Genomic DNA, 13,367 nt, shown 5'->3' on the forward strand with positions numbered 1-13,367 from the left:
TTTACCCTTCCTTGCTTTCCATGCTTTCCTTCCATCTCATTCATAAACCCTCCTAGCCCTTCCAGCCCATACCCCTAGGAAGTGGGGGGAATCCCTGCCTTCTGGGGTTAGCACTGTTAGGCACAACAGAACTGGCAGACCTTCCAACAGTCCCAGCTCTGGGCTCCCCACCTCATTCACAACTATAAGAACGTGCCTTAGCTTTTAGAAAAGCAATGCTATAAACAGCCAACATATCAAGCCAAATGGATACCACAGAATCCGCTGTAACAGGGACACCGAGACATGGTCTCCAGAACACTGGCTCCCAACAGTGGTACTTTTCTGAAAGCCAGGTTTTGCAGGGAGTGAAGGCAAGGAGGATATTGGAAGAAGAGAATACATTCTATGGGACAGAGAAGGGAAAATAATGGAAGAAGCAACATCAAAGCTAGAAGTTCATCTCAAATTAGACCTAAACACACACAAGCTGCATAAGTATTAAGTATACTGTTTCCTCAATGATAGAAGAATGAAGTATGTTTTTGTATATCCTAAAAATCTTGACATTTCATGTTATTTACAAGATACTTAATAGCAAGTGGAATGTACTGTTTTTAAAGTATTATATCTTCCAAATTATTATAACAAACAAGTTTGAGATCAAAAAAACTAAGTAAAAAATGAAAAGAACACAGACTATAATAATGTAAATGGTTTCCTTCCCTTAATAGACTCATCTGTCCTGTCTATACCACCTGCCATTGTCTATAGTATTTATCATTCTGGGCCCCCGCCCCTGGTTAGTACACTTTGACAAACTTCTCGAATCTCAACACACACAGCCCCAATTCCTCTGTTTTTTAGGATGACCTGTATACACATACACAGGGGTCTCTACTCCTATGACACACTTATTTGGGCAGGCCTTCCTTCAGAGGTTCTGGTTGCATAATAAAGAAGCATCACGTATCCAAGCTCTGCAACATGCCTGAAGAAGGTTCATTTCCCAGACCATTCTCTCTATATCCAACCAAGAGAAATAGACTTGCTCTTATATTTGGAAAGAGCAAGGGACACTTGGGCAAAAGCTCTTGGAGGCTGCATTTTAGTGTTTCAAATTGCTTATTAGCCTGCCGCCACTTGGTGGCACTGTTGATTCCAGTTTGCTCCCCGATCCAAGGGATGGGTCTATCAACTGATGCAACCTTAATAAGCATGTGTGGCTTTTGCCCCATGAGGAACTTCATTAAGCCCTGACAGCCTTTATAGAAACATCAGAACATCTATATTTCCATCACCTCAGGTCTAAATGGAAAATTACATAGCAAATGCCCTCCTCTTTGTAGAACTTTGTCTTGCTTTTTCTCAAAATACAGACATCCAACCTCTCCTTCCAGGCATCTCAGCCTGTCTCTGTGAAACCTTCTTGACTCCAGTCACAGCCCCCCATGGGGCATGTAGTAAATCTGGAAAAGAGTCTTGGGTACCACCCTGGTCAAGGGAACAACTGGGAAGGGACAGAGAAGGAAAATAAGGAGGTAACAAGGAAGTAGTACCACCATCTTGAGATTAAAATAAATAAAATTTATATGTATATATCTAATGCAGGGAATGCAAATCTTGATAGGCTTCCATTTCTGTGATTTGTATGGTAGGTGCTTTCAACTGAATCTCCCAACAGAGTCAGGTGAGGATCCTATCTTGGAAATAAGGAAACTTAGACTCAAGGGGCTTACAGAACTTGCTCAAGGGCAGGCACACAGAGTTAGTGGGTCTAAGATTAGAGCCTCAGTCTTTCCTCCACATCTCTGATACCATGCTGACTTAACAGCGGTCTTTGTAAAGGGCTTCCAACACCTAGGGAGGCCCAACAACCTCTGACCCAAACAGAAGGACTGAAGTGGGCGGTCCACTTCTAAGGTCTATGGCTTTGTCTTCACCTACTTGCCCCATAAACACATAGACACACACCATAAGCTGCGTATTCCTTCATTCATTCAACTTGCTTTTCCTCCTTCGAGATGGCCGAGTTGATACTTTTTAAAGATTTCAGTTATTTACATTTGGGGGAAAGCACATATGCTGACACACATGATCATTGTTTGGTTCTTTGCATCCCCCAGGATAGCTCAACCTCTGTTCTACAATGGGCTTTTTTGTATAAGATATATTACAGAAACTTTAAACAATGACCAATACAGAATCCTCAGAGAGGAGCTGAATATGGAGACCATATATGAAGGAGTATTATATTATTGCTTTAAACATGTATTATGATTCTTTCGTAGTGAGAATAGAATTAGACAACGTCTCAGCTAACGCAGAACATAAATCATCATTGGTGAGATATAAAGCCTAGGGAGATGCTCTGGTGGCTGTAATTTTTTTTTCCCCCTGAGTTAAGGCCCCAGGTCGCCCAGCCTGGAGTGCAGTGGCATGATCATGGTTCACCACAGCCTCAACCTCCCGGGCTCAGGCAATCTTCCAGCCTCAGCCTCCCCAGTAGTTGTAACTACAGATACATGCCATCACACCCAGCTAATTTTTGTATTTTCCATAGAGATGAGGTTTCACTATGTTGCCTAGGTTGATCTCAAACTCCCAGGCTCAAGCAATCCTGCCTCAGTCTCCCAAAGTGCTGGGATTACAGGCATGAGCCACTACATTAGATTGGCTGTGATTTCATATACAATGCATATAAAATATGTGACTGTAAAATAATAAAACTGGTCATTCAGCAAACACCACAACTCATATATACAACAAAAAAATCATTAATTGTTTTTTTTTTTTTAGAGACAAATTCTCACTATGTTGCCCAGGCTACTCTTGAACTCCTGGCCTCAAGCAATCTTCCTGCCTTGGCCTCTCAGAGTGCTGGGATTACAGGCAAAAGCCACTATGCCCAGCCTATGACCTTCTGCATATACACTTTGGGATATTATATACATATCCTGTGATCTTGAGACTGCTCAAAACTCTGAACATTCCTCTTTTGATGTTACATTCAATGCCGGCAACATATATTTTTGACTCTTCTCAATTGTGGTAAATATTCATACTTGGAGGGGGAGTTTCGTTTTGGGAAGGAGCTGAGTCATTTAGGACTATATCTGTCATATAAACTGGAGAAAACTGAATCAAAGACAAGATTCATTCACTGAATAATTCAAGAAATATTGTGTGGGACACCATACAATAGGAAGCCAGCCTCTGTTCTGAGGGTCTGGTGGTCTTGAGGGAAAGACAAACGTGTCGTCGTTGATGTCGTCATCATCAGCATCAGCAGCATCATCAAATTAATACCATTTTCCCAAGGAGATTTAAGCAGCTCTGGCTGCCACAATGGGAAGGCAGCAAGACCAGGTTTCTGGATTGGCTTGGAAAGTGGTTCTGAAAGCAGGTCCAGAAGAAGGTGCTAAACCTATGTGGGCAACAGCAACTCAGAAGGAATGAGCATGCAACCTCCCAACATGGCTGCTCTAATAAAGGAGGATCACCTAGATAGCAGTATCTGGTATGCGTTATTTTAAAATTTGATCTAGCATTGCTTTTTTGTTATTGTTAAATTTTTTTTTGTTTACTTTTTTTAATTTTAAAGATGTGGGGTACAAGTAAGAATGGCCTTCATTAATAAAACAACCAAAAGATGCTGGCGAGGATACGGAGAAAAGGGAGCGCTTCTACACTGCTGGTGGTGCAAACTAGTGCAACTTCTTTGGAAGACGGTGTGGCGATTTCTGAAAGAACTGGAAACTGACCTTCCATATGACCTAGCAATTCCCCTATTGGGAATATACCCAGAGAAACTCAAATTATTCTACAAAAAAGATACCTGCACACATATTACATTTATCATAATACTATAAGAAAGAGACTGGCAATAGTGGGAAACTGCTAAGGGAGGGAGGGGCATGCCTCATCAACAAGGGTACTTGCATAATCAATGTTTACATATCTAACCCTGAATTGTACCCCACATCTTTAAAAAAAAGAAAAGATGTAGGGTGCAATTCAGAATTAGGTATACAAGTGGTCATCGTACAGGTAAAGTTTAGGCCTCCTATTGGTCCCCACTTTGCCTGGTTTGAGATCAGGTATGTTCATTGATGTTATATCTCCCTCACTCCTACCCACCCTGGCAGTACCCTGCTACTGCCTATCCCTTTCTTATAGTATTATGGTAAATGTTCAAGGTCCACTTATGAGTGAGAACATGCGGTACTCTGTTTCTGTGATAGATCACTAAGTGTGATAGACTCTAAATCCATCCAAGTTGCTGCAAAGTCCATATATTTGTCCTTCATTATGGTTGTACAATACTCCACTGTGTATATGTACCACATTTTTTTAACCAGTCCAGTTTCAATGTGCAGCACGGTTGGTTCCATGTTTTTGCTATTGAATAGTGTTGCAATAAACATGTGTGTGCAGGTATCTTTTTTGTAGAATGCTTTGAGTTCTTCTGGGTATATTCCCAGTGAGGGGATTGCTGGGTCATATGGAAGATCAATGGCTAATTCTTTTAAGAAATTGCCACACTGTTTTTCAAAGAGATTGCACTAGTTTGCATTCCCAACTGTAGTGTAGAAGCGTTCCTTTTTCTCCACATCCTTACCAGCATCTGTTGTTTGATTAATGATGGCCATTCTTACTGAGTTTAGATGGTATCTCAATGTGGTTTTAATGTGCATTTTTCTGATGATTAGTGAGGATGAGCATTTTTTCATGTGTTTGTTGGCTGCCTGTATATCTTCTTTTGAGAAGTGTCGTTTTGTGTCTTTTGCCCACTTTTAATGGTGCTGTTTGCTTTTATCCTTTCAGCACATTTGAGTTCCTTATAGATCCTGGATGTTAGATCTTTGTCAGATACACAGCTGGCAAATATTTTTTCCTATTCTGTGGGCTGTCTACCTGCTCTCTTGATGGTCTCTTTTGCTTTGCAGAAGCTTTTCGGTTTAGTGAGGTCCTACTTGTCTATCTTATCTCTTATGGCAATGGGCACTTGGGGTTTTGATCAGGAATTGGTTGCCAGTTCCAATTTCCATAAGGGTGTCTCCAGCATTTTCTAAGGTTCTTATAGTTTGAGGTTTTATGTTTAGGTCTTTGATCCATTTAGAGTTGATTTTTGTGTATGGTAATAGGTAGGGGGCCTGTTTCAATCTTCTGCTTGTGGTCAGCCAGTTTTTCCAGCACCATTTACTGAATAGTTTCTCCTCTTCCCAATGGTTGTTGGTAGAGGTTTTGTCAAAGATGAGTTGGTTGAGAAATTGAGGTTCTGCTTCTGGAATCTCTATCCTGTTCCATTGGTTCATATGCCTGTTCTTGCACCAATACCTGACTATTTTGATTATTGTAGCCTTATAGTAAAGTTTGAAATCTGGAAGTGTGATATCTCCTGCTTTGTTTCTTTTGCTGAGGATTGTTTTTGCTATTCGTGGTCATTTATGTTTCCATACGAATTTCTGTATTGTCATTTCCAGGTCTAAGAAGAACAATGTTGGTAATCCAATGAGTATTGTGTTGAATCTGTTGGATATCTTAACAATGTTGATTCTTCCTATCCATGAGCATGAAATATTTTTCCATTTGTTTGTATCTTCTTGGATTTCTTTGAGCAGTGTTTTGTAGTTTTCATTGTAAAGGTCTTTCACTTCTCTGGTTAGGACGATGCCGAGGTATTTCATTTGTGTGTGTGTGTGTGTGGCTATTGTGAATCAGACAGTGCTTTTTATTTGGTTCTCTGCCTGCTTGTTGTTGGTGTATAAGAGTGCGATTGTCTTTTGTGCATTTATTTTGTACCCCAAGACTTTGCCAAAGTCCTTTCAGTGAAAATAAGTTTTTGACAGATTCTCTTGGGTTTTCGAGGTATAGGATAATGTTGTCAGCAAAGAGGGATAACTTAATTTCTTCTTTTCCTATTTGGATACCCCTGATTTCCTGCTCTTGTCTAATTGCTCTAGCCAGGACTTCTAACACAATGTTGAACAAGATGAATGAGAGTGGGCAGCCTTATCTTGTTCTGGTTTTCAGAAGAAATGTTTCCAGTTTCTGTCCATTTAAGCAATATGCTGGCTGTGGGTTTATCATCAATGGCGCTTACTATTTTGAGGTATGTTCCTTCTGTGTCTAGTGTTTGAGGGTTTTTATCAAGAAGGGATGCTGAATTTTATCAAAAGTTTTTTTCTGTATCTAATATCTAGCATTACTCTATAGTCACATTACAACCCCAACAAGACTACAGTCATGGGTTGAATTCAAATGATATGAAATTTTCCCACATTATTTCCTAAGCTGACCTGAAATCAATGGAGCACCACAAAAGTGGGTGGGGGGACCAGCGGCTGGCACAAGATGGCAGAGCCTCCCACGGGCAGTGGAGGAAGGCAGCCAAAAGCAGAGGCGTGAGGCTTGTTACATACAGGAGGGTTGATCAAATAAGTAAACACACTGAAGAAATCAGGAGGCAAGTTTCTTGCTGTCAGAGAAGAAAGATACAAAAATGGAAAGGGAGAAAAGTGGAGCTGAAGGTATTGGTATGAGCTCATACTTTTTATATATACAAAGATCTAGAAATTAATATATGGCATGCAAATAAACATATATATGTCCTAGCTCTGTCTGTTGAAATAATCTAGAAACAATGACACCCCAAGAGTAGCAAGCATACCTAATACCCTAATGCTTGGTTGCTAAATACTATTCTTCACTAAAAAGAACCTAGAACCATTGGAGAAATGGTTGAGTCCTCCAAGAGAGAAAACTTACCCTCAGAGTACGAATATTTACCACATTTGAGAAGAGTCATAAAAATATGTCTCAGGCATTGATTGTGATATCAAAAAAGGGATGGAGTAGGCAAAATATAAGTCTGGACATCTTATTGGACCAGAAAGTGAAGACATGCCCAAATGATGAAATTGTGTCAAAAGGAACCAGAAACCTGTGTATAAGAGCTCCCACTGGCAAGGTATGGAATACGTTATGAATCAAAATAAATAATAATAATAATGTATGTTTAACTCATTGAACAAAATAGGAAATCGTAAGTTTATACTGATAAAATATATGAACAAATTAAGTTTGATGATGAATAGTATATATACAGAGTTTCAAAGTATTCCCCACAAAGTTCTTGGTAAAGTAATTTCACAGTGAAGGAACCTGGCAAACATGACCTTAATGAAACAGCGAAAATTAACATCACTGGGATTGGCACCAATCAAAATGTGTGTCACCTGACAGGATGTCATGGAAAGAATACAACATCACATCCATGAAATTCCTGCCAACGTTGCCCAACCTACACATAATCACAAGGAAAATCTCACAAACCCAAACTGAGGACAAATAACTGGTCTTCAGAGGAGTCATGAAAGTCACCAAACAACTAAGGAATGACTCTAGACTAATGGGAACTGAAGAAACATGACAAGTGTATCACACAATTTTAGACCAAATCCTTTTTCAATAAGGGATATTATTGGAATGACAAGCAAAACTTTAATGGGGTCTGAGAATTAATAACAGCAACAAATCGATGTTAGTGTCCTGATTTTGATGGTTATATTGTGGTTATGTAGGAGAATTCCTTTTTTTTTGGTAAGAAATACACTCTAAAATATTTGGTGGTGATGAGGCATCATTACAGCAACTTCCTCTCCGATGGTCCCTTGTAGTGTACTTGAAATTTGTTGTGAGATTGAAATTTTCCCCAAAAACAGCACACAAAAAAAAAAATACTGTAGAAAGAGTAGAATAAATGTTTTGACCCACTGATGGGCTGTTCCCTTACCTCCTCCCAGCTTGATCTTCTACCAGTGAACTATTAGAAGGATGGACAAAGTACTGTACCTATCATAAAGAACTTGAAAATATATGTATTTAAACAGAAAAAATTATTGGATACACAGGAGGAATGTGTCCTTTCCTTGGTGACTGCTTCATGGACCAAGGAGCACTATGCTAAAAAGAAACATTAGCCCTTCCCAGAAGCCATCAAAGCTCCTTTGGCATAAACACTTTAAAGATTCTTTGGGGCATAAAAATACAAATAAGTTGGGAGGACCTATCAGGGCAGATGCTGGGCAGCATAGCACAATCCCAGGGCAAGCAATAGCCGATTTAAATTGATTTCACAAATGGACTTCCAAAAAGGAGCTGTGTAGCTATTGTTGACCTTCCAGGAAGTTTCCCCTCCCTTCTTCTGGGCATAGATCCTGTCCCTCTCTCCCCAAGCATAGCATCCCGTCTCCTGGCAGCAATGATCTGTTTAAGGGGTACACTGTGACCCAAAAGAGCCCATTAAGTTCTTCCTGAAATATTTATGCAATACTAGAAGAAAGAAGCTCTTTTTTTTGCACTGTGATCACTTAGCTAAGATCCAGCCAGTCACCATGTGCCTCTCCCCTCAGAGAAGGCCTCTGCGTAATACAGAGAATAAGGTCAATGTGCAAAGGTAAGCAGGGCGAAGCACGGAAGGAAGAGGCCACATTGCTACAGCTCTGCCTGAGTCCAGCAGATACTCTGGTATCCTTCCAGAGCCAGCGTACCCTTTCTGACTAAAGAGCCTGTGGCATGGGTGTCTCTCATTTGGCCCCCAAAGAGGTCTAATATAGTTGCCATCTTGGGGAAAGCCCCTGGTGTAAATAACCTGAATTTCCAGCACTAGTGCCTAAGTGTTTGGGTATTACAAGCTGGTTTTCTAGGTCCCAACCACCTGCTAGATAAATCAGCCACTGAGGTCACAGATTGGAGATTAAATCCTAGAGTCCTGAGGTCACAGATTGGAGATTAAATCCTAGAGTCCAGAGAGATGAATGTGGCTTCGAGATTTCCTTAAATTTCTCTACTCCCTTCATTTAACCACAAACGGTCACAGTGTGTGGGTTATGGCTTGAGTGTTCAATGCTGCTACATACTTTGTTCCTTTGTCTGCAAATTCATTTGTGTTTGTATAGCTTGTCTCCTCATACCGTAACAGCTTTATAGGCAAGAATCTATACTTCATTTCCCTCTCATTGCAAATGGCTGAGTAGACACTCAATAAGCAAGATTGAATGGGTGGAGCCATTGAGAATGTTAAAGCTAAGACTCTGAGTGAAATGAAACTAAATACAGTGGAAGAGTTCCACTAGAAATTTGCAGAATTCAGGATAGACTTCTAAGAACGACTGAATGAATGAAATAACCTTGTCTTCTCCCTCCTGTTCAACTGCCAGCGACATTCAAGCCAAAGCGCAGGGGCAGAGACACTAGCATGGAGAGAGCCTGCTTGCTGCCAAGACTTGACATGACTTTACCACCTGGTCTGGTCATGGTTTTTGGTCAACTCATTAGGAAACTTGGTGGGGAGTTCATGCATGGCTAGCCCCGTCGCACATGAATGCTTTTTAGAAAAGAGACCAGTGGGCTAGTGCAGAAAAATGTGAAAGGGTTATGCCAATCTGATCTCCTCTGTCCTACGGCCGTGTCACTGTGCTTGTCACATTCCTTGTTCCTGAAGAGCATCTTCCTAGCCGCCAAACTAATACCACTTGGAAAACAAACTCCCAGAGATCTGGGAAGAATTGCCTTCTAAAATTGCTTGATTTTCATATTAGGACCCATTTTGTTTCTTATGCGCCATCATGTGCTAATCTTAAAATCTTAAGATTTCTTCCAAAAGTAGAATGCCCTTTGGAGATTTTAAAGTCACATCCATTTCCTTCCCCTTGTTATAAATGCTGGATTTTTCCAACAGCGCATTTTTAGTTAATATGTTTTCAAACAAAACACATATAAATGCTCATTTAATAACACATGAAAGACATTTTTCTTCAAAAACATTAAGAAATCTATATTTGTCTAAGTAAAATCTAATAGGAATGCACAACTATGAATATATATATACATGTAGGACCTCATGGCAACCAGGCAACAGGACGAAAGGAGGCAAAAATATGCATTCCTTATTTGCATCTCACTCGGCAGGGTAGACAAGTCACTCAGATACCATGAATAAACATAAAAAAGTGTAGCTATAAAGGAAGAGCTTTTATGGAAATCTGCATTTTTTTTTCATTTTGGATTTTCTTCAAATGGCATACATCTATACTCTTCCTTGTCTTCACAATATTTCTTCGATAAGATTCATTTTGAAAAAAATTCATAAATATGTTTTCAACTGACAGAACTTGATATTCTATTGATGTATTGATATAAAATAAGCAGAGACTGGGCAGTGCTTTTTGTTATGCAGCGTCATAATTTCCACAGCGACTCAAGAGTTCAACTCTCTGCTGTTATCATTAAGGCCAACATAAAATAGAGAGATCTTTTCTATCGGTATGTAGAAATACTACAGAAAAAAAGATACTAGCTTAGGCAAAACTGCACAATTTATGTAAGGAGAAATCAATGGCATAACAGATTTCTACTTTTCTATCAACTGTGCTAAGACTCTGTAACTCAAACAGGATGATGCCACCTCCATATGGCTATCAGTGCTCCTTGCTAGTTCTCTCTCCTACATAAAATGTATTCTTTAGAACACTGAGGTCAAAGAATGACCTGAAGAATTTTGTTTCTCAAGTTGCCAATTAGAAATCAAACTTCTGATGAAACTAGAAACCAAGGGCAGATACCAGTTTGCTAAACAGTCAAGTCATCTGCCACTAGTAGGGAAAGCTCTCTGCCTGAAAGATCTTCCCCCACCCTGAACACCAATCCCAACCCATCTGGTTATCTGCCAGACTACCCATCTAGACTCAGCAGAACCATGACTTTTCCAAGGGATTTCTCTTAATCCCTCTGCCTTCTTGCACCAAGAATTTGCCTCTTTCTTCTGATCCATTCCACTGTGTATCTACCTCCGATAAAATGCATGACATGGCATCACGCTTATTTGTCTACCTCCATGAACTCCTGGAGGACAGAGATGGCCTCTCCTTTTGTCCCCAGTGATTAGCAATGTCTATTGTAGTCAACAGTAAATATTTGTTCACTAAATGAGTGAATGTTTGTGTTCTGTGAAAACTAAAGTTTGCCATTTTTAAACTCATTTTTAATTTTTAGGGAGATCTTTGGGTGATGACCCTGCCTTGGTAGGGTACAACACATAATTAATCTTTTTTCCTGATGACCCAAGTTCATTCTCACTTTATGAAAACTATGCTGATGCCTCTGACTATTAATATGTATAGACTGCCTGCTGAAATCCCAAAAAGTCTCTCTGTATCTCCTCTTATTTCTTTTTTTCTCATTTTTAAGTAAAACTGCCTCTAATAGAACTTACAAACCACCTCTCCTAATTAGCAACTTTTAATCTGCTAAGGGCAGAGGAATTTGATAACTAAGCTTGTTAAACCCATGCGACTAAAACTAAAAAGTCTCTGAATTGGTATCTATGGAGTAATCATGTCTTGGGGCTTTGGAATTTGGAATGTGTGACAATTAATTCAGCTGTTCGAGGTCTTGGAAATTACTTCATGGGTTTTCCAACCTGGTTTGCAGTTCTGACCTCTATATAATTGAGATTTTATAATATTTAAGTGCCTTAGATATGATTTGCCCTAATCCATCCTTAGAAGAAAAAGACTCACATGGAAATTACTCAGAAACAGAAACAGGATTTTAACATGAATTAAATGGTTCTTGGTATATTCTTAAATGGGCTAATTGATCTCTATGCTGAATCTAACCATTTGAAAGCTAGAAAATACCACTAAATGACTGTATGTGGATATTGCACATCTGTGAACATAAGCTTGAGTATGCTACCCCTAACTTCCTGACACTGTTTGTTGTTTCCCCTCACTGATGTTACATCCCCATCATGAATCACCCCTGGGTATACATCCTCACCCTGGGACCCAATTATCTATCTCAACATCATCAGTCTCTTTGCAGAGAAAAGGAATATAGTACATCTCTTCCTGGCTCGTAAAACTTCTGACCGGAAGTGACACACCTCACTTCTGACCTCATTTCATTGGCCAAAGCAAGTCCCACGGCCACTGTGAGCACAGCCAGGTAGAAGGGCAGAATCCTCCTGCAGGGAAGGAAGCCACAGGGAAGGAAACTGGAATATTTGGTAAACACACATACAGTCTCCTATGGTGACTACAAAAGAGAGGATGCAGTTATCAGACACAGGTGTCATCAACAAACAATAACAGCAGCACTCCTTCCCATGAAGGAAGGAGTGGACTGTACCTCAGAATGTTTCCAGCATTCTGGACAACCACTGCCATCTGATGGAAGCTGGTAAGTGAGATAAAAAGTATTTGCCAATCATTCTAAAGAGTCAAATAATCCAATCTTCAGTTCAGAGTTAAAGGAGGTCTTTCTAGAAGAACTAGGAACTTTCTAGAAGAACTCTAAGGTGAGACTAGGCAGTAAGGAACCAGTGAGAAGAGAAAGACTGTATGAGGCGGAGGCAGCAGCACATGCAAAGCTCTAGGGGTGGTGGGGAGTGAGAGTGAAGCACAACATGTGGTAAGAAGGCCAAGGTGATTGGATGGGACTTTATGGGGATTAATGGGGAAGTGACCAAAGAGAACACCTGCGTTTCTACTTGAGCAGCGTCTCGACGATGCTGACACTCAGGAACGAGGCAGAAGGAAGAAGTCCAGGAGTGGGAGGACATGAGATCAGGGCTGACCCTGGGCAGTGTGACCTGCAATGGGGCCACCCAGGGCACAGCTGGAGACCAGACCTGGAGCTCAAGGTCAGAACTGAACTCCAACTGTGGATACGAGCACCATCAGCTTAGAGATAGTCACGGGAATCCTGGGACTCACAAACTGCTCAGGGAGATGTGCGAGTGGGGCCCATAGCACAGAGGACTTTGGTCAGAGCTCAGAGGAACTCAGGAAAAAAGAGAGGGAGGGAGGGAGGACAGGTAGCCAGAGAGGCAGGAGGGGAGACAGGTGAGTGCAGCAAGGGGAAGCTGAGGACAGACAGACTGAGAAGGATGAAATGAAGAGGAACGCTGAATTCACTCAAAAAGCAGTGTACTAGGGACCTGGCAAAAAGAGGGTGAAGACTCAGGTAAGGGGGCGAGACTGGATGCTGCTCTGGGTAACTGAAGAGTAATGGGACACGGGGAGACAGAGGCACCTTCACTCACCCGTGTGGTCCACCAACAACAGTATCTTCCCTTCTTTCCCTCCGCCCCTGTCCAGATACATAGCAAATGTTCCATAGGATAAAAGTCCCCATTCAAGTTCAAACAAGAAGGATGAAAACAGATTTGTTTTCCCATTAAAATAAAAGTTTATGATTCTGATATTCAAAAATTAAACTTCTGTAGCATTGTGTCATCTTTTAAACACAAAAATGATTATAAGCCGGGCTCAGTGGCTCAGCCTGTAATCCCGCGCTTTGGGAGGCTGAGGTGAGTG

General features: G+C 40.7%; 1 protein-coding gene across 1 annotated transcript in view; it reads right to left on the bottom strand.

The window, feature by feature from the left end:
• LOC103258203 (LIM zinc-binding domain-containing Nebulette-like) overlaps positions 1–13,367 on the bottom strand; it is a 193,008-nt gene that overhangs the window by 103,445 nt on the left and 76,196 nt on the right. The window lies entirely within an intron of this gene.

The sequence above is a fragment of the Carlito syrichta genome, unplaced genomic scaffold (assembly GCF_000164805.1).
Source record: "Carlito syrichta isolate Samal-C Ts95f unplaced genomic scaffold, Tarsius_syrichta-2.0.1 Scaffold302026, whole genome shotgun sequence".
Lineage (NCBI taxonomy): Eukaryota > Metazoa > Chordata > Mammalia > Primates > Tarsiidae > Carlito > Carlito syrichta.